The 22021-nt window shown below is 35.5% G+C and overlaps 1 long non-coding RNA gene across 1 annotated transcript; it reads right to left on the reverse strand.

The window, feature by feature from the left end:
- Window positions 1-1192: 1192 nt before the first annotated feature.
- On the reverse strand, window positions 1193-2349 carry LOC128548352 (uncharacterized). The gene is made up of 3 exons (XR_008366965.1): window positions 2244-2349; window positions 1908-2011; window positions 1193-1594 (listed from the first exon to the last, which is right to left on the reverse strand). It is a non-coding gene; the product is annotated as an uncharacterized LOC128548352 (long non-coding RNA).
- Window positions 2350-22021: the final 19672 nt, after the last annotated feature.

Genomic DNA, 22021 nt, shown 5'->3' on the forward strand with positions numbered 1-22021 from the left:
CAAGTCGGCGTTAACGAATCAAAAGAAGAAGAAAAAGTACATCAAGACTGTGACTTTGAAAGACAAAGACGATATGAATCCGAGTCAAGGAGCGTTTGAGATTCAAAAACAGTACGTTCGTATGTTGAAGGAGACGGACAGTGACGATAATGATATCTTAAACCACTGTATAGCAGCCATGCCTGACAACTTTAGTAAGCGAAGGAAGGATGTAAGAAATCGATTTCTGCGCTTGTCTAAACCAGTGAGTAAACTGCCACCTATTGAACATGCCGTCAAGATTGTCAAGACAGCGAAAGGAAAGTTCGTCTTACATATACCGTGCGATCCAAAGTACACGAGGAGCAAACGGTACGACGAACCATTCGATACTATGTGTGGAATCGATCCTGGCGGAAGAACGTTCTTGACAATATACGATCCATCAAAGCCACGGGCATTCCAGATTGCATCTCGATGTAAAGCGCCATCTAAGCCAGTTCGTAAACGGACAAAGAAAAAGGGGAAAAAATGGCACAGGAAAAAGAAAAGTCAGCGCCGGGTCGGGAGCACCATAGACAAGATTGACGGTCTGCACGCAAAGATAGACTATGTTAATTCAAAAATGCAAGCAGCCATACGGCGAAAGCAGCCCCAAGCAAAAGAAGATCGGCAAAGACAATTACAAAAGGTGTATTATCAACTAGGTAATGTTATCAGATGGGTGCATCTTCGTTGTACATACAATCTGATGCAATACTCGTACGTAGCCATTGGAGAGATCGGCATACCTAGTATCATTCGAAGGCAATGTAATGGAAAACGAAGACGTATCAACAAAAAATCCGTACGTCATCTGACAGTGTGGAATCATTGCAAGTTTCGTGAAAGGCTCGTGTATCGGGCCAAAGGCACAAAGACCAATGTTATCGTTCAAGATGAAAGCTATACGTCCAAAACATGCAGCGAATGTGGAACGATAAACGACAAATTAGGAGGCAGCGAAACATTCAAGTGCATAAATCCTAGCTGTGATTATATTACGAACAGAGACGTTAATGGTGCTAAAAACATTCTTAGGAAGTCGCTCGGTATCGGCTCAATTAAAACGTACCGTGCATGACTTTGAACACTGGAAAGTAAGATCGGTTGACTCGCCGAGTTCCGGCTGAACCTTATAGGGGAAGCGTTGGTGAACAAAAAGGGTCACTAAATAAGCAAAGGTACAACCAGCGTGAGTGAACTTGTTCATTCACACTGGTGAATACCCTTATCTTTTAGTATTGGGTATGGACAGTGTACCCGGCAAACAAGTCGGCATAGTATAAATTCGGACAGACAGGAGAGGCTATAAGACTCATGATCTCGGAGTACTTTTCTACAGTGACTGTTGTTACTATTGATAAATGAAAAAGCAAACTCAAGCAATAGTAGTGCCTCTTTTACGGGCATTGCCTCTTGTACGGGCAGATATCAACAGAAGAAAACAATACACGTTAATACGAAATACATCAGAGTCTATTATTTTCAATGGCAAAATGTCTATCTCTGTTTTTTTTTCATCAAAAAAAAGCACACAGCACTGTGAACTCTAGCATCTTGTCTGTTTGGCAGCCTATAATATAAATGAATAAGTCTTAGTATATTTATGACAGTGATTCAATTCAACAATATGAAGCTATAATGACATTATGCTTGTTGAAATTCAAGATATTTCTGTGTTCTGTGCTCTGAAAAATTGAAACTAAACAAATAATATTGCTCATATTTTAATGTTTTCTGCATAACACAAAATCAAATGTAGAATGACACTTGATACTGAAATGCTTAGCAAAATATCAACATCTACATCCTTACAGAATTTATGACAAAAATGTTCAAGCATTAAGTTGAAATTACAGCATTGTAATTGTGAAATGAATAGCTACCTGATTTTTCCTCCACAATTTTGCTAGTAAAAGCCTGTCACCCATCACTTCAGTTTGAAAGTAAAACATGAGACATCTTGGTCTGTGCAAATCATTACAGTGCTCTGAAAAAGAAAACAATAAGCAAAACATCAGAAAATCAGTGGTTCTTGACACTTCATTGTGCCCACGTGTCTATGCATTTTTACTCACAATGAATGATACAAAAATTGGTCTAGTTTTTTTTAGCTTTACAGAATTTATGACAAAAATGTTCAAGTATCAAGCATAAAGCTGGAATGACACTGTACTTGTTGAAATTTTAATCTATCTGCTGAGTATTTGTGAAATGCCTACCTCATTTTGTCTCCATAACTTTGCTGTGGAAAATCTGTCACACACCACTTCCATATACTTGTAAAACTTGAGACATCTTGGCCTGTTCAAATCACATACAGTTCTCTGAAAAAAAAACAATAAGCAAAGCATTAGAAAATCAGTGCTTCTTGATAATGCATTCTGCAAAGTAGCCTATGCATTTCTACACAATAATTATGAGACAAAATTTGGTCTAGAAATGTTTCCATTATGTATAACTGAGCATCTCAAAAAGCTTGGCTAGTTCATATGACAATCAACAGTGATAGCCGAAACATGCATTCAGTGCCTCTAAAAAGCTGAAATAAATCCTATTCGGTCCGTCAAAATGCTTATTTATTCTTCTAGACCACAAAACATTGAACACAGGGTCTAGAGATTCCACCTTGTGGCATGCCATAACGTATTTCAGACGCTATCAATTTATTCAGCTTTGGCTGGTCGCCATTTTTAATTTCAATACAACTCGAAGAGAAAACCGACCTACCTTTGCATGCAGATTTAGTCTCCTGTTATTGCCATCCCAGTCCATCCTTGGTAGTTTTCGACGGCAGACATTCTGAGATGTAATTTGTCATAAAGATTTTTCAGCTCCCTCCATCTGCAAGCACAAGAAAATGATTTTATTCCACAGAAATACGTTCGCGCGCAAAGCCATTACTCCCGCTCCTTGCTGAACCTAGTTTGACCTCACGTTTGACCCCACGTGACCCAGGTCACCGCCCAGATTTCGGAAAATACGGTCTAATTTTAGACTTGGGTTTCCAGAAAAAGTTCGGAGATGGTGAACGATAGGGCAATTTGAAATCGATGTTTTGAAGTCAATTCTGATCGCAGAAAGCCGAAAATGGTCTCATTGTAAAGCGGAGACATTTGTCTTTGTGGTATCAAATTGTCAGTTGCGTATCTTGTTTACTTTTTGCAGAATTATCGCCCAAACATGTACCTTTGTTGTCACGGAGCGGCCATTTTGTTGTTTACCGTGGTGTGTCATTTCTGAGCTAAAAATTAAGTCTTTCTCCAAGATTGTAAATTATGACACAATTATCATAAAACTAGAAAGGTTTTACCTATAGAATGAGACCAAGAACACGAATTTACATCGAAGATTGAATAAGATATTCACGTCTGAAAATCACTCATTTTCGTGCCTATTTTGACGAATTCCGTCACTTTTTTCAGAGTTAAAAATCTACTACATCGAAATGTTTTGGAACAAAATCTTTGCATGCATTTATTAGGCTGGGTAACTGGCTTTCTGATTCTAAAGCAGATATTTTTTCTGTTCGTGCATTAGAAAACTACGACGGTTGAAAGTTGCAACTTTGCAAATGGCGCATCATTGTTATGCCGGTAATACGGTCTGTCACTTCTGAGCTAAAAATCATCTATTTCCAGATTTGTGTAAATTTTGACAAATTAACATCGAAACAAGAAAGGGTTTAGCTGTCGAATGAGACCAACAACATGAATTTTCATTGAGAAATGAATAAGATATTCACGTTTCAAAATCACTCATTTTCGCGAGCATTTCGCACGAATTTGAACAATTTTTCATGGTAAAAAATACACATAACCAAATGTTCTAGAATTAAATTTCTGCATGCATTCATTACGCTAGCGAACAGGCTTTCTTGTCCTAAAAGAGATATTTTTTACATCCACGCGTTTGCAAAATAGAAGCTCTCAAAATTTGACAAAAATTGCATCATTCTGCTCATATGACGTTGCACAAAAAAAGTCAAAATAAAGTGTTTCTTCCTACTACAAACTTATCAAAGCAAGAATATGTCATTCGCTGACATAAAATCCACCAACCTTTTCATTTTGTTACTTCCAAATCGTCCAAATTATTCCATAAAGCTCCAAAACTCAGAGAGAACTTTTCACATTCATTTTGTTCAATGCAGTTGTGACTGTGACGCACTGTTTGTATATGCACGCGGTAAAATGATTTTGACCGTCATAGTTATTTCGCAGACTTCTCTGTTTTACTGTTTTTTATGGTGCTAAAGGTCTTGTATACATTTTATCAACGAAGACTTTTGTATTTTACAGAATGTTTGAACCGGTGCTGTTTAGCTATAAGCTGTTTTGCATCATAAATGCGCACAACGCTTTTTTTGATCATAATTACAAGAAACGGGCATTCCTTATTGTGTTTGATTATTAAACGTCCTTACAATATCTAATCATTGAGAAAAGAAATGGAAAAATCATTGCCGATGCCTCGTTGTGCGTCGAAACGTCTTAGTACTCAGTGTATGTTTTATGTTTAACGTCCTTTTTGTCGTCGGTATTCAAGGTTTTATATGACAGAGGTCTACTGATAGAGTTATTCAAATAAACATTCACTTTTTTTGGTTTCTTTATTCAGAAATAGATTAGTCGAGATCAAAGCTACGACAGTACATCATAAGTTACACCAATAGAAATAATAAATAATAATTCACTGCACTGTTACTGAACACTCCAAGGCGGTGCCCAATAAGTCAATTTATACAAATCGTTCGTTGCAGCTATAGTTAACGAAGACCCGAACTGCTTCCTGTACAGTTTAATGTGACAACTACCCTAACGGCAGGGTCAGTTGGTTGATCTGGCGTCGGCTTTACCGTTACCTCTCTGCTAACTGTTAATCCAGTTTCTTTGTTTTCTATCTCCAGTTTCTGACAACGTGATGGTCTAATAACAATGTTAAAATATTCACATAGACTTTTTCAGCTCCATTCGTCATTTTGGGTTCCGTTGTGATATTACAAGTACAGTCCGAATTTGGGTCCAGACTGTGCTCACACCACTCCAAGTCAATCCCAGAATGATAATTACTCATGTATTTCCTTAACATGTACATCCAGGTAGATAACCTCATATCCAAGTCTGTCCTTATTTTTGCTATGTCCTCGTACTTCACGTACAGACACTTCTTTGCAGTCAGAAAATCACGTAAGGCACACTCCACATCAATCAAATATTCACTGTCTGGTATGTTTGAAAAGTCTAGGGTCAAACTTGTCCTGTTCTTGATGTAGGCTGTGAATAATTCCATCCAAGTTTCTACCGAAATTCCAAGATGTAGTCTACTAATATTTGCTTCGTTAATCGACACCTTGTGATGTGTCGGACACGCCTCGCTCAGTACAGTACTAAAGGAATTCGACATTGTGTTGAATACCGCCGAGCTATTTTCCATCTTGTTTATCTATGGTAAGATGCCATCCTTTCACACATTTTTATAGTGCAAAAATGTTATATAATTATAAATTCGCTCTCAAAACATCGCCCTGCGGCATGCCATTTTTTCCCTTTCAACACAGTGGGGCACCGCCTTGCAAAAAAGTTTCATCGTAGCAACAAAATTTATGTTCACTAATCCAGCTTTTGACACATGCTTCATTGTCATTTCTTGTGGCAGGACTCTGTCTCTGACTCTGCTGCATCATAGTTCAAACAACAACAGTAGTCGACAGACACATAGCACAGCTTCATGATAGTTACCAACTGCATGTCTGCAGCAACAAATATGCAGCAAAACGAACCTTTACCTCCATAAAACACCCCCGATTTAAAGGGGGGGGGGGGGTCTTTTTTCAGTCATTTTTTCTTCTTTTCCCGGACAAAAATCACTCTAAAACACCCCACCTTCTACCACAAACATCCTTTGCAATCCAACTTTTTTTCAAATCCCATTTTGGAGTTTTTATTTAATGTCAGCAAGCATGTTGATATAAAGGACACTGATAGACTGAAACCATTTCGGGCAGTAATTACAGTGCGCATGCCCACCAAATAAACAAACAAAATACTAAGGGTTGTCTCGCGACTATGACGGACCTCTGACTGACGATAAAGCTCTTATACAAGATACATACAAGAGCTGTCACTGCTGGTGACAAATGCCCCCGAAGCGTGCCCAAGAATGCTACAGTTGTCTGCACAAAAAAATCATACATCATTTCGTCCCCTTGACCTTGGCCCCAGAGACCCAAGTCATAAGCGTGACACACCTTCTCAATATGGTCAACATTTGTGTCAGATTATTTTCAAATCCCTTGATAAATGGCAGAGTTATGAACCAGATAAAAACACCTTTGACTTCTAAGTGTGATCTTGACCTTGGAGCTAGGAGTTTGGGTCTTGCGCATGACACGTCATCTCAATATAGGAAACATTTATGCCAAGTAATTTTAACATCCCTTTATCAATGGCAGAGTTATGGACCGCACAAGAAGTAGACATTGTTAACCTTTAATATCTAAGCGTGACCTTGACATTAGAGCTAGGGGTCTGGATCTTACATATGACACGTCGCCTTATTATGGGAATCATTTATGCCAAGTAATTTTAAAATCCCTTCATCAATGACAGAGTTATAGTCCGGACACCAAACAGACCCTGTTAACACTTGACCTCTAAGTGCGATATTAACATGCCAACCTTCGGTGGCATAAAATCAAGGATCATTAGATAAAGCTTTATTTAGCAATACTGTGATTTTCATACAATGGTTGTAGATGAATCAAGCTGTGAATTTTAAAATTTATTTAAGACATCAAAGACATCAAAGGTATTAAAGTGCCCATGTTTGTAACTATTATTGTAGTTGGGTAAAATAATGGCTTTTTATAAAACACTATCAATACGCAATCGGAATGGGACGGCCTTGTACAGACATATTTAATGATATCATAAGTTGTTATTTATTTGTAAAACTGGTGCCTATTCGATTCCTTAGTTTCACGGAAAGATAAAGTTATATTCTTCTACAATTTATACCTCACTAATACCGTCTCTTGGTTTCAATAAATATTGAAATTATGTACATTAAATGGAACTGATAAATGAAACGAATCTTTCTCTATCGTCTTGGTAATGCAAATTGAAATTGCATACCGCTACATGAATTCATTTGTACGAATCATTATCCGTCTTGAAATCTGATTGAAAGTATGAGCGTAGGACTCAGAAATAAAAAAGAAGAACGTATATGGGGCCAATGCTTTATAATTTGCTTTAAGCTTAGCCTACATTTTTTTTTCAACGTGAAAGTGAGTCTGTCCGGATATAAAATCAATATCAATGTAACACAAACGGTTTACCCATCAAAGCAAAATGATTAGGCAGATATCTGAGAAATAGGTACGGAATTTTACCCTAAATGTGTAACGTGTGCTTACTCGCAGAGAATTATTTTATATACTTTATCTATAAAAAAGATGAATTAATGGTAGGTATAAGGTTGTCTACCTAAAAAAAAAAACATACGACAGTTTCGCTTTAAAGTTGCTACCCATTTCGATGATATTTTCCTGATTTACTTCATTTACCTTTTTTCTGTACCTGTGATTAGTGAGGTGTTTTAACTTTGGTGATTACTCAGCCACTACGCGTCATCGCCCTAACTGACTTAGGTTCGAGCATTGCTTAGGGCGTTGGTTTCTTCATGTGACTTCATCCGACTGAGGTATGAAAAGTCGGTGGCACGCTCTTGATTAAATAAGGCATGGAAGGGCATCCTGGGTTTTCTTTCACCTCCCACTACCAGGAGCTAGACTGTAATTGTGTCGTTGGGACGTTAAACAATACAAAGAAAACTACGCTGCACCACCTTGAACTAGTACATTTGTATACTCCTGTAGTAAAGTACCGACACGTTCCTACAATTAATAGTTGTACTGTGAAAGAATTACGTAAAACTATTACTTTAGAGCATCGTTTGATAATGGTAATAATATTCACATGTCTGCTCTTCCCTCCGGAAAATTACGGTACTTATTTATACCCGGTATGATATAAAGTTTTCTTTTTTTGCAAAGGACTTTCACCGCCAACTTATAATCTGTATTTGTTATAGAAGTGATAATGAAGATAGTTATCAAATGGCATTGATCAATAAACATGTATTTAATGTAACTTCTTGTTTCAGTCAGGTCAGTAAGGTTTGTTTTTCAGTCACTTGCATCAGTTCCAATTGTACGTTCTGTTCGTAACACATTTAAAATTATATCTTTTGAACAAGTTTTCATTATCACTATAAATTGGTCTTCTGATCAAAATAATAATTTTCAAGGAAGATGGTTTTACACATTTTTTGTTGCAGCGGATGTTCTTGAATAATCCGAAAAAAAATGTCGTATATTTATTATTTTGACTTGTTGTGCTCCAAGCTTTCACGTGATTTTCTTGTATGTTGCATTGAGTCTTTAAAGTGACTTTTGACTGCTGTAAAATATCTCCACGTACTTAGAGATGGTCTTTCAGCTGTAAACGATTTCCGACGCAATAAATACGTAATGAATGTTTTCTTCATTTTTCTGAGAAGACCAAATATATGTTATAGGAGATCTCGACGTGACTGCCGCTTGAACGACAAAATAGGAAGAGCCATGTTAAAACAATGACCCGCTTTTAATGGATGTTCGGGGAATGCTTATAACATGTGCGGACTGGTCTAAATAAAACTTTGTGAAAGCAGAAAAGTCATGTGATGATTGTTTACGACTATCACAATGGAAAAATTGGTCTTGGTTCCTATCCACTATGGATATTCTTAATAGCAACTGGCACTGGAGCAGAATGTGCTCCTATCTTCCGTTTACAACAATAAGAAGACAATCTAAAAATTTTAGAACACTCTTCCAATCAGTTAAAGGAATTTGACCATCAATAACGTAAACTATGACGTAAACGTTTTTTTTTTCAGTCAGTGCTAGCGCTGACATATTCTGTAATTGATAGGCTGAACAACAGTGTTGTCTAACAAGTATTTACTTCATCTGCCATTTAGACTTATTGTCAAAGTGGTATATATTTTAGGGAAAATGGAGATGGACAAATTATACAAAAATGGTGGTTATCTCAAAAATACGAAACAAACATAATATTATGAAACCATATCTTCAGGGACATTCTCGTTTTGATGAATTAGGTCAAACATTATTAAAGACAGTTACGACTTCGAACACGCATTAACAATCTCGTTTACATTGACCTGATTAATAGTGAGTGCTAATATTTCTTTTGTGATTTATCTAAATGTCCTCTAGTAATATAATAAATTGTCACTGTCGGTAATAGATTAGTCCATGCTAACATGCATTTTTTCCCCTTTCAGTTCATATTTTGTTGGGTTTGACGTCGCAAAGACACACTTACATGTCAAATGGCGGGTAACTGTCCAGCTTTGATGGTAGAGGAAGATCCCAGGTACCCCTCCGTGTATTATGTCATCATCTCGACCGATTTCAATTCAAGTAATGAACACACTGAATTCATTCCTTTGGAACAACGTTATTTTAATTGGAACAGCGTTATCTTATATTGGAATGTTGTATCTCTTACGAAAGCAAGACATTCGAATTATTGTTTTGTTATAGAAGGAAGAATTTAGACAGATGATAAATTATCTAATCTAAGAAAGGAATCTTTTTTATTTGAAAAATAGCCTGTTTTACGCTGAAGAGGTGTTGTAAGAAAAGGCTTTCTAAAACACGCAATTAGGTAATATATGTAAGAAGTATCTGACTGCACGTTTTAGACAACAAAATGTAGAATTCCTCTTCACAAAATATAAAGCACAAAAGCAGTATGGAAATATTCGATCATCGGATTTGTAAAGAAGATTCTAAATAAAGACAATTGGTAAATGAACAATTAGCAAAACGCCTTCTTAACTCAAAGATTTCTCTTATCTATTTCTGCAACGCATTTTGATGCGGCAAATGTTAGTACTTATGGTCGATATCTGAACTTTTTTGACGAATCACGTCTTTTTTAGGTATTATTATTAATATCAGATAGATTAAAATAAATGTTAATGTCCATGTCCTCTAGCCCTGGGTGTAGCAGAAAACAACACCAGTCTGCCATCTTACAATTACCAAAGTTAACACAATTTAGATAAAAAATCACAAAAACTGCCAAAAGAAATTAAGAAGTATCCAAGATTTTTTCTCTACAAACAGTGTTTTTTTTAAGTTTTACTTGTATCTACTTCAACACTTATGCTTCAATTCCAGCGATCGTTAAAGTACTATATTTCACCATGCCCGTTTTTAAAAATAAATGTAGGACCAATGTGAAAATGTTACTCAACTATGAGAACGGACAACTGAAGGAAATATGAATCAAATTTCGTTACAAGATTTATTCACAAAGTGTCTTACATGTTTACTTCTGTTCATATAGAATTACATAACTGAATGAATGTGAAATAATTTGTCGTATGTTATACTAAAATGTAACAAAATATTTATACTTTTTAATCATAAAATTTTATCTCTGCTCTATGTATTTTCTGCTTGTCTGGTCCTTTGGGATCATGGAGTCCTTTCAACATATGTATAATAGAGTTCCGCTTTAGCCGGTGCTAGGGGGTGTTGGAGGTATTGTACATTTCATTACTTCTCATGAACAGACTCAATCAAATCGAATGTGTTATTATTCTTCTTGATTGCATTCTTTGCTGCCACAAGATCTTTTTAACAGATTTTATTAACTATCACAACAACAATCTTTAAGTGCCGTGTGGCGGCTGTAAAAGGTATCCTCGTACTTGGATTCAGTGTTGTTATATTTTCTGGTCCTTTGTGATCATGGAGTCCGTTCAACATATGTGTGATAGAGTTCCGCTTAGGCCGGTGCTAGGGAGCGTGAGAGGTGTTGCACCTTTCATAACCTCTCGTAAACAGAATCAATCAAACAGAGTCTGCTATGATTCTTCTTCGTTGCATTCTTTGCTTCAAAAAGCATACACCACTTCTAAGGGGTGATTAAACAATACCAAAAGCTATGACATGTAAATTGTAGGTGTTTTTCTGGAGGTAGAATGTTAATTTATAACAAGCAAAATACTTAATTGATTCAATGCACACGGACAATCTTAATAACTCACTTAGTTGAAGGCATCTGAATGACCTGGCAATCTTTACATAATAAATTGTCATCACATACATTTAGACATGGCTACACTGTTTGGCAAATATATCGTGAAATATCAATATGTATTTATATAACTTATACTCCAGAATCTTTCCGTATGTATCATTGCCTAACAAATCGCCTGCTGTTTCAACCATCACTTTTGCAAGCTTATTAAACTCAAATACATAGTGTCTAACTTCAATATTCGTGCAACATAAATTGTAAAATGATTCCACAAAGAAATTTCAAATTTGGAGCAATATTACATCAAAATCTAAGTAATGGAGGAAGTTTATTAGGGTTTGGTATCTCAAAGTTTTGAAATACCGCCATGTATGATACCATGACTGTTTAGCCTGTACATCGGCAAATATCGCAACATATTTGAACTATACATGTTGACTCTTGTCAGGAATACTGTAGTCATTGTTATCTTTTTAATGTGTCTTTATCGTAAATGGTAGACCTGGCGCTGTGTCAGCAACATCTAAAAGAAAAGACGTAAAAGCAACAAGTATTTGATTTTTGTCTTCTGGCCTGTTTCGTCACTTCCCTTGATGCTCTGTCTTCTGCAAAGGCATTGAGTACATGCGTTTTAGGTTCATAAGGATTGCATTTATATAAATATACAAGAGCATTTTTGTGATTTTCATTACATGTTTTCTGTTGCCTTTGCGTATGTTAGGGTTTCACCTGGTGGGGATAACTTTAATTTACACTGTCCTGTGACTTTGAAATATGGTGGGGATAAGGGTGAGGTTAAATGCACCATAGACCGGTCAAAGCTCCCCAGTGCTGGTTTTGCCGCTGACCGTTTTAAGGCGGTGCCACACTGTGTTCCATTATTTGTTTGTTTTGTCCTTGTGTGTTTGCTTTGTGTGATGTGTGTGTTGGTCGAGTGCGCGTCCGCGTGTGATGAGTTTACGTTTTAGGAGGCTGTGTTTTTAAGAACGTGGCTTTCACTGTTGGGTATATATCCTTGTTTTATTACAATATCAAACAATGTGAAATAGTTAATTAAATTATTTGTTGAAAAAAGTTTAAATTACATGTGTACTACTTTTCCTGATACTTAGGGGAATGTCGAAAACGTACCGGTAGGCATTATTAACGTACGATATGGTAAGTACCCTCGTCACCCAACACTGGTAAATTCGGTTTACCGCACTCCTAAAATTTGATTAGGAAACATTCGAAATTACTCAAATAATTAGGCACTATTACGTTTAATGTTATATGAAACGTGGAATATCAAACAAACTCATTGGACGTGTTTATTATTTAGTTAATTCATCTATTTGAACAAAAAGATATTGAGTTATCCATCGCTTTCAAGACTTGAGCTTGCAAATAAGACAAGTTCAGAGAATAAAGAAACTACGCGGTAATGACTTATCTGAATTAAATGAACTTATTGCCTTTGGGAATTCTTATTTTTCCACAACAAGACATGACTGACTTTTTAGCGTTTAAATCAGTTTTTTTTTTTCGTAATCTGAACCTGATTTTGGAAGGAAACATTCAGTTGTAGTAATTCGAAAGCAAATAAACGTGTCTTCGCGATCTTTCCTCCGAGCATCTTATTTAAGCGCAAAACGACGACTAAAATTGAACATTTGTTTGTCAGTCATAATTGTAACTTTTCTTCTCCATCACGCTTTTCAAACGGCTTCAAATTGTCAACAAGTCAAATGGTTTATCGCGGCCAGAAATTTGTACAAACCGGACAGAAATTGCGAAATTGTCATTTGTGCAGGAAAGAAGCGTTTACCATAATTTCCAGTACTGGACAGGTATAGTGGCATACGTTTAAGATATCATGCTTTCTGTTTATGCAGGTAAACGTGCGTTTGGTTAAATTTCAACAGAGCACAAATGTCTGAACAGTGTACAAACTCATTACTGTTTTTTCAGGCAAGGGTGGAAAAAAAGTGGCAGACAATGAAAGCAGTAACATTTTTATTAAAAAAAATAAACAATGAGACAAACATTTCCAACATCTTTGGACGGTTCAAAAATTCCATGTTAAACATACGATAAAGCCCGAAACGCGTGAAAATGTTCCGAATGTAAATCGGGTGAAGTAGGCGCTCTATGTATAGAGTTAGATTATGCGTCTTGATACTGTACCAGAGGGGTCGGTCAATTGTGGGTTATTGATTACACTGGGCGAGTCTACTTACTTATTACTTGAGGATGAAACAAACGTGTTTTTTAAATGTTGCTCTTAAACAAGGGTGGCGGTTGAACTACAAAAAGTACAACAACAGTTAATTCACAACAAATCGTACGGTATGTTTTATAATCAGTAGAAGCTAGTCGTATTTACGCTTATGAGACCTGTTTCACCCATAAATAAAGAATTCACAGGTCCATCATGAAATATTTTCCCCAGCGCGCATATACTTCACCTATACCATACGATCGCGGCGATCAATAATGAAACAATATGTAACCGTAACTGTAAAATTAGTTTTGTTTGTTATCTGTATGCACCAGGTGAAAAATCATATTAGTATTATCATAAATCAATCTGCGTTTGTAAAACGTCTTTAAAACTAATGGAATTCTGTAAAGCCATAACGATTTAATGATAAAGCATGACAAGAGAGGCAGAGGTGTCTTCGGGTACAGGACAATTTTCACAATTTATTGCAATTTAAATCCCTTCTTTGATGCTAAATATCTTCAATAAATAACACACGTGTCAGCATATAGTTATTAAACTGTCAAAATTACATTTAAATTCACCGTAGTTACGTTATAATCATTGCAGTAAATTAGTGCACATATGTGACGAGATCATTCTGACAGAAGTTGCAACACTATGTATGATAAAGTATCAACATTAATCTTAATATAAAACAGCTCGAGTGCTTTTAAAATCTTATGCAGGGACGGACGTACATTTGTATTTAGGGCTGCGAGTTTTATGAGGGTCAAAGGGGTGGAATTGTTTTTTTAAATTTCTCAAAAGACGCTGCAATCTTGCATTTATATGACTTAGTCTAAGATGTTTTTTTAATTATCAGTTTTAAATTATCAAATGTATATGGTGGACAGGGGGATGGAGTATGAAAGTTTCTGTGTTAACTCCGCTTAGACCCATGATTTTGAAAGTATGTTTACACTTTCCTGGTTTGCTATGTGTGCAAGCATTAGTTTTTGTGTAACCACAAGGCTAATCAAATACCAAGTGATATTTCGTCCATTTGAGGACATCGTACTAAATGACTGTAATGCTGATGAATTTCTTAAGTGTAGCAGTATCTGAAAGAACATCTAGGAATGTCGTCACGAAATAATATACCCCTTACATTGTAATAGTACATTTTTCTTACTGCGATATGTTCGATAACTGGCCTGCATTCAGAAATTAATCAATAAGATACAAAAAAGTAACCAATATTTTTTTCCTTTTGAAAAAAGGCGACAAAAATAAATGTCTGTGCATACAATGTACACCATAACATGCAAAGAATACTTGTGGAGACAATTCGACAAACCTTTTACCTCGGAGCAAGAAAATAATTTCCTTGTTATTATAAATGTCTACAATTTTACTAGTCAAGCTTTTTTATTGTGAAATAGCTTAAAAAGCAAGCAGACAAATTGACATTTCAATTATATTTATTTTGTTTGCACTGAATGTTCATGAATTGGTTGTCTGCATCTGTCACAATGTACACGACTTCAGATTTTAATCCAGTCAAACACACAAAAGACATTTTCCTCTCTCGTAACAATCCTATTTTTTAATTGTCTACTAATAAATGTTGTAAACCGAGTTACAACTAGAAATCAAAAGCGACTGGCACTGGATGATTCCGCGAGCTTTATTACGACTTATTGTGTTTATACAACTCAAAATAATGCATCATCACCCTAAACAGGTATGTAAACGGAGCCTGTTGAAATTAACAAAGAATAGCTCATTCATTATATAATAATGGAGCGCACATTTTCAGTGAACAAAATAAATTTCAACAGGACATGAGGAGCATGTTTGTTGTTTGTGTAACTTTCTGTTTTATGTTTTGGGTGTGTAATTATTATCTTAAATTGAAACCCCACTGAAGTCCTCTTTGAAATAAAACCTTTGTATGAATATTCAATATTTCGAGTTTATCTTTGTTTCTTAAAATGAAACAAATGAAAAACTCAAGCTTAAATGCAGGGATTTATGTAGTAAAATAGACCGTCTTAAATGTCATTAATATGGTTAATATTTACTTAAATGTAATCAATGGCTTTGAGAGAAACAAGCTGGGATGAAGTGTTCATGTTCGCGTACAAATTAGCTCTTGATCTGACACTATCTAGTAAATCTCGTCGTTGTTCTAAATTAATTTCAAGTATCCTTAACATTTGTCATTCCATTTTCAACAATTATTTCTTTGTTCTTATTTTGATCAATGGATTCTTAAGTAAGTATGCTGCTATGCTGATAGTAACCTTTAGCGAATAAATTTCAGGACTTTCAAATGAGATAATCTGCGACAGGTTAGAAAACAATAACATTAATGTTAGCTTTACAAAATGGATTTATATTCCAGTGCAAATGGACAAAACATACATTACAATTACATGCAAATGTAGTTTTGAAAAAAGAAACCTGTATTACAATTAATTTTCACAATATATTTCTCTTATATAATACTTGTAATAACATGATAATTGTTTCATGTTAATGGTAAAATAACCTAGTCCTACCGTCATACAAAAAGAAATATTTCAAGCACATAAGACTTGCCTTTCTGTTGATTTTACCCAGGCCCGCAAAACCTACCCTTAGACCCCAATGTTAGAATATTCTCGTGCTGTTGTTGACAACTAACGATTCAGGCACTGATTACATATTGTTAGTATACGTAATATTCGATATAAATCAAATACCTTGATAGTTGCTCTTTGTTCCATATAGTATAATTCACGATTTGAAACAATTTATCACAAGGAAGGAACATTGTGTTTCGCTATCAATGATAAAACTAAACCAGAACTTCGTTATTGTACGTCATTTATGTGCACGAACGTTCTTTTGTTTTGTTTTATCTCGCGTTTTGTTTAAATATGCTACTGTAAGTCAGGGAACTTCAAATAAAGAATTCGGATTGACTTGCTTAAAAGAAATGTTTTTTTACACGGTAATTTTTACTATAATAAAACAAAAAGAACTGTGCCCCAGTAGCCGTTTGAGAAACACATATGCATTTATGTCGCTTTGTATGTTTATTTGTATACTTAAACTATTTTTGCAGCAATCACTAGTTTGAGCTAAACTAGCCGGAGAGTTACTTTCTTTCTGAAGTATTTCCGGATAAATTGAATTACGACTAGCTGTAAGACTGACTTATCGCAAACGCGTATAAATCCTAGTTACCCTTATTATACTCTCCAATAGTATTGGCCGTTCAAGGACGGTTTACATACTTTATGCGTCTTCTATTCCTGTCGTTGGTATGTGTGTTATGTATTCTAGTGGTGGTTTTCCATCCGCATTGGCGTCTTCAGAATTTATTATGATGGCTGATATGTTTAGCTATACTTTCACTTACATGTCATATCATTTAACGACTTGATCTGCAACGTCAGGTTGCGCTTGAAGGGTTTCAGTGCTAAAGTCAATTCAGTTTGATGTTTTAATTAGATAAAATAACACGACGACGCCTTGTAGTAATGCGAGTTTAGAGTTATGATTTGATTTCCATCCATTGTTTCTATAAGTAGTAAATGCCTAATGAATAATTTGACTCAAGTTGAAGACAAGCCTATAACAGAGGATTGCAATCTTCCCTGAGCGTTTTATTGAAGTGTCATTTTGCCTTCGGCAATCTTCTATTATATTACATGTAAATTGAAACAGCAACAATAGTAGAAAATTGATGAGAATACCTCCGTCAGAGGGAATATACGATATTCTATTAAGCAAATAGTGAACCGTAATTTATCAAATCCGACACGGTGGAGTTACCAGTTTTGTTCATTAACCTATGCACATACAATTTGGATTGTATTACATGCAATTTGTATTATATTACATAATTGTATTCTAGAGTATTTTGTACCGCCTCGGTAGCCTAGTGGTAGAGCGTCCGCTTCGAGAGCGGGAGGTCGTGTGTTCGATCCCTGACCGCGTCGTACCAAAGACGTAAAAAATGGTACTAGTAGCTTCCTCGCTTGGCGCTCAACATTAAGAGGATAGTGCTAGGACTGGTCAGCCCGGTGTCAGTATAATGTGACTGGATGGGGTATCATGTCACGTGTCTACGGCGTGATATTCCAGTGAAGCAGCACTATAAAGTTGGGCATTGTGCTCACTGCTACAAGTAGACACCGTCGTTTATATGAATGAAAAATTGTTGAAAAAGACGGTAAAACCACACACACACACACACACACTAGAGTATTTTGTATCATTCGGAGAACGATCAAATAGCTTGAGTAAATACCATAGACTAGACTAAATAACCTATATTAGTGAAACAAATAATTGCATCAAACTGTTATAACACTTACATCTTTAACAGTTTGACGTCTGAAAATAAATAGAAATGTGTCAGTTCTTTTCATACTACTAAATTATGCCATGTTTACTTTTTACTGCATAAATAAATCGCTGGTTCATACACTAAACTATTGACAGTCTATAGTTCAACGTTAACTTTTGCTGCATTAACACTTATTTACTCGTGTTTTGTTGAGGATTAACGTCGCACCGAAACAATTACAGGTCATATGGCGACTTTCCAGCTTTGATGGTGGAGAAAGCCCCCAGGTACTCCTCCGTGCATTATTTCAGCAAGGGCGGGCACCTGGGTAGAACCACCGACCGTTCATAAGTAATCTGGATTAAATGAAGAATTTAACGCCCCGAGTGAGGTTCGAACCCACATCGATGAGGGGTAAGTAATTTGAAGTCAGCGACCTTAACCACTCGGCCACGCCCCCCCCCCCCCCCCCCCCCCCCATTGACAAAACATGTAGAAACGTTATATTGAAATTTATTTCTGGCTTCATGTTTACACTTCTTGAATTTCTTGCCGGTCAAAATTATTCCGATTTCGGGCAATAGTTTTAATTATTGACTGACAGCCATTCAATAAATGTATTGTAAAATCGTAACATGCTAGTACTTTTGGTTTTAATAAGAAAGTAGAATGTTTGAACGTTATTCTATGTTAGATGTTGAAAAAGATACTTTTTTGATAATCCTAAGAATTCGTGTTCAACTAGCCAATAGGTGAATTATAATATAATGTTATACATTCGTTTACGTTCTCTTCATATTTTTTTCTGTTAAATGAAAAGTGCACGTGTTAATATTATAACTTGCAGCATTAGTGACAAAAAGGATTCAAAACACCTAGCATGATGAATTAATAAATAGTTCATGTGACATTTGATCATGTCAAACCAAATGTCGATTAGAAAACATGGTCATATATGTGTATTAATATGGAAAGCTGTAACTAATTCGTCAGACATTTTTATAAACACGGTTTGTTTGCTTTTCTGTTCCATATCCTGATGGGACATAAATATGTCTGATACATAAACATGCTCACAGTGCCTCCTTTAAGTCACAGACGACTGCGGATATAGCGTTTGGTCCCTTGTGTCGTTTTTGATAAAATGTCTATCGTCTGGTTGTTTTGTCTGTAATAACAATGCTGTCTCTCTGGTGAATTCATTGTTTACATATCTCACATCCACTTATTTCATTTTTACTAAATCCGAACTGCTTCATTCGTAACGACGTTACTCAGAGCAGATAAAGTATAAATGCTTGGATTAAATTACATTTCATAGCATTTTCAGATTGTTATATTGAGAGAATGGAAAGACCACACGCTACTTTGACATGAGAACATAGCTATTTAACGCAATACAACTGCTTTGACATGTTACATGTAGCAACACAATCTTGAAACACACAAAAAGTATATTAAAAACAGTGAAGTTAATAATATAGTTTTGAAGAAAAGAGTTGTTGCTCATCGTGCATAAATCTATCTGATACATGGATTATGCTGGTATAACATAAGTTACTAATGAAACACGTTACTATGCAAATATAGCGTTTTGTTTCTGTTTCCTCCTTTTAAACGCTATTTGAATTTCAATATAAATTAACTTATCAAATATGTATCACTATTCTTGCAATGATTACCTCACTTCAACCATTATGCAGTATTATCGGCAGTGACGCGCCGCTTATGGGATTCATAACATTTCACAAACCTCACATCTATGATTGTATTGTTAATAAACCTAATCTTTATGTCAAATATTGGCACTTTTAAGGTTAAGTAAAGTTCTGTGATTAACTTTATTCTTTTAGATTGATGTATCAATTCTTGTTAAAAGTTCTATTAAAATGGCTTCACCTGTATTAATTAATGTTCAAGAAAAGAAAATTTGTTTATCTGAGAAGGACAAGTGATTTCAGAATTAAGCGTTTACCTGATACACATACTGACATTCCATATTTGACATATTTGTTTTGTTTGGGTTTTGTGTCACGGAGTTTCTAAGAAGAGTTCTTTAAGTAAGTTGATTGTTTTGTAATGTTGACGAAAGCATAAACTACGCAGTGTTTCTGAAATACACAGTACTGAGACAATGTTACTGGTGTATGAGCGAAGATAAAATACCACTTGTTCAATACGTATAGTAGCCGAACTGCGCGTTTCACATTAGAAATGCTCAATTGAAATGGCTAAGTATATCTTCCCATTCATGACCATGGTTTTTACAGTATACGAGAGCCACTCTAAGGATAATGAATATCGTACTAAAATATGGTACGCAGCCTGTGAACAGATTTCAAACTAAGTTATGCCTTCAAAGTATTTGTTCTTGACTTCCATGCACTTCCGCAGTTGTAAAATCCACAAGGTGAACGTTGCAGAGTTTTACCCTCTTGGTAAGGTCATAAAGAGCTGGAAAGAGTCCTACGTGCTTTATATATAAAATATTTATGCCTAACCATCATATTTTCATCACTGGAAAATATCACAAGAACTTAGGTCTGGTGAATGAGCGGGTTGTCTGATTTGTACCACTTTTTAGGAAGTTTTGAAGGATGGCACTGTTGGGAACTGCGGCGTTGTTTGGCTCAACTCGACTGGAGACGGCAATGAGCAGTCCTTTTCTTCTGTAGTTTCGTTTCTCAGCTTTCAGTACTTCGTCTTTATAAAACGCTCCAGTGACTGACGTTACTGACGGTGTAGGACTTTGCACAACAGTACGACACTATTTAGAAAATCTCGTCTTAGTTCTAAATCAATTTCAAGTACTTTATCCTTAACATTTGTCATTCCATTTTCAACAATTGTTTCGAGATTTATTTCTTTGTTCTTATTTTGATCCAGGGATTCTTAAGTATGTATGCAGATAGTAACCTTTAACGAATAAATTTCAGAACTTTCAAATGAGATAATCTTCCTGCGACAGTTTAGAAAAAAAAAAACATTAATGTTACCTTTACAAAATGGATTTATATTCCAGTGCAAATGAACAAAATATACATTAAAATTACATTCAATTGTAGTTTTGAAAAAAAAAAAACAAACCTGTATTACACTTAACATTCACTATATTTTTACTTGTAATAACATGATAATTGTTTCATGTTAATGGTAAAATAACCTAGCCCTACCGTCATACTACAAAAATATTTCAAGCAGACATGACTTGCCTTTCTGTTGATTTTACTCATGCTCGCATCTTAGACCTCAATGTCAGAATACTCTCGTGCTGTTATTGGCAGCTGACGATTCAGGCACTGATTACATATTGTTAGTATACGTAATAGTCGATATAAATCAAATACCTTGATAGTTGCTGTTTATGCCATAAAGTACAATTCATGATTTGAAATAATTTATTTCAAGGAAAGAACATTGTGTTTCGCTATCAAAGATAAAACTACTAGTATACCAGAACTTACCTTACTTCAATTTACGTTTTAATTTTTGAGTTTTGTTGCTTTCCATAGCTACACGTATTTTGCTTAATGTATATGACTACACCTGATACATGACTCTTCGAGACGGTAGCTAGTTTTCAATGAAATTTGCAGGATTATAAATGAGTCATTCATTTATCGCATGCAGTCATTACAGATTCTGCCAGCTTAGGGAATTCTTTGATAACTATGATTTCTGTACATTATAAGGTTCTCACTGACTGATCCGATTTTATATGAATGTGTTGATTTCTTATTAAACACGTGTATACATCTTTTATCACAATCTTGCAGTAGCAACCAGTGCAGTGTCTGATTACCTTCTGTTTAAATAGGCATAACCTTTCACTTTTGCCTAGTAACCTTTATCCTTTCTACAGTGAAAATGTCCTTCACTCCATAATTGTAAGGGAAGCAGATGTAAGTTAATCTTAGTTTTAACAATGCTGTAAACTGAACATTCTGACACGACCAGCAAATAACCTACATACATGTAGAGCAAAATCTATTTCGGGTTATTCTGCAATATACCACTCGCGTGCAATGACGTCATCCGATCCAGGTGCGTAGCGCGGTCGTAAAAAGTAGTTACTATTTTTTTCTAACACTGTTGGTACTAGTATGTCGTGTTAGAATCGAAATAATAAGTTCCCAGCACTGCGAAAAATATGTGCATATACGGGAGTATACGGTCCCGTATATGTCTAATATACGGATATCATATAAAAGGTATCTTTCCCGAAAGTGTGATCAAAACCTACGCCTTAAACATACTTTTGGACCTTGACAATCCCTAACTTTGAATACTGACATAAACTGTTGAAACGTATTTATGCTAAGTATGAATGAACGGATCCATGTG

The sequence above is a fragment of the Mercenaria mercenaria genome, chromosome 14 (genome assembly GCF_021730395.1).
Source record: "Mercenaria mercenaria strain notata chromosome 14, MADL_Memer_1, whole genome shotgun sequence".
NCBI classification, from domain to species: Eukaryota; Metazoa; Mollusca; class Bivalvia; order Venerida; family Veneridae; genus Mercenaria; species Mercenaria mercenaria.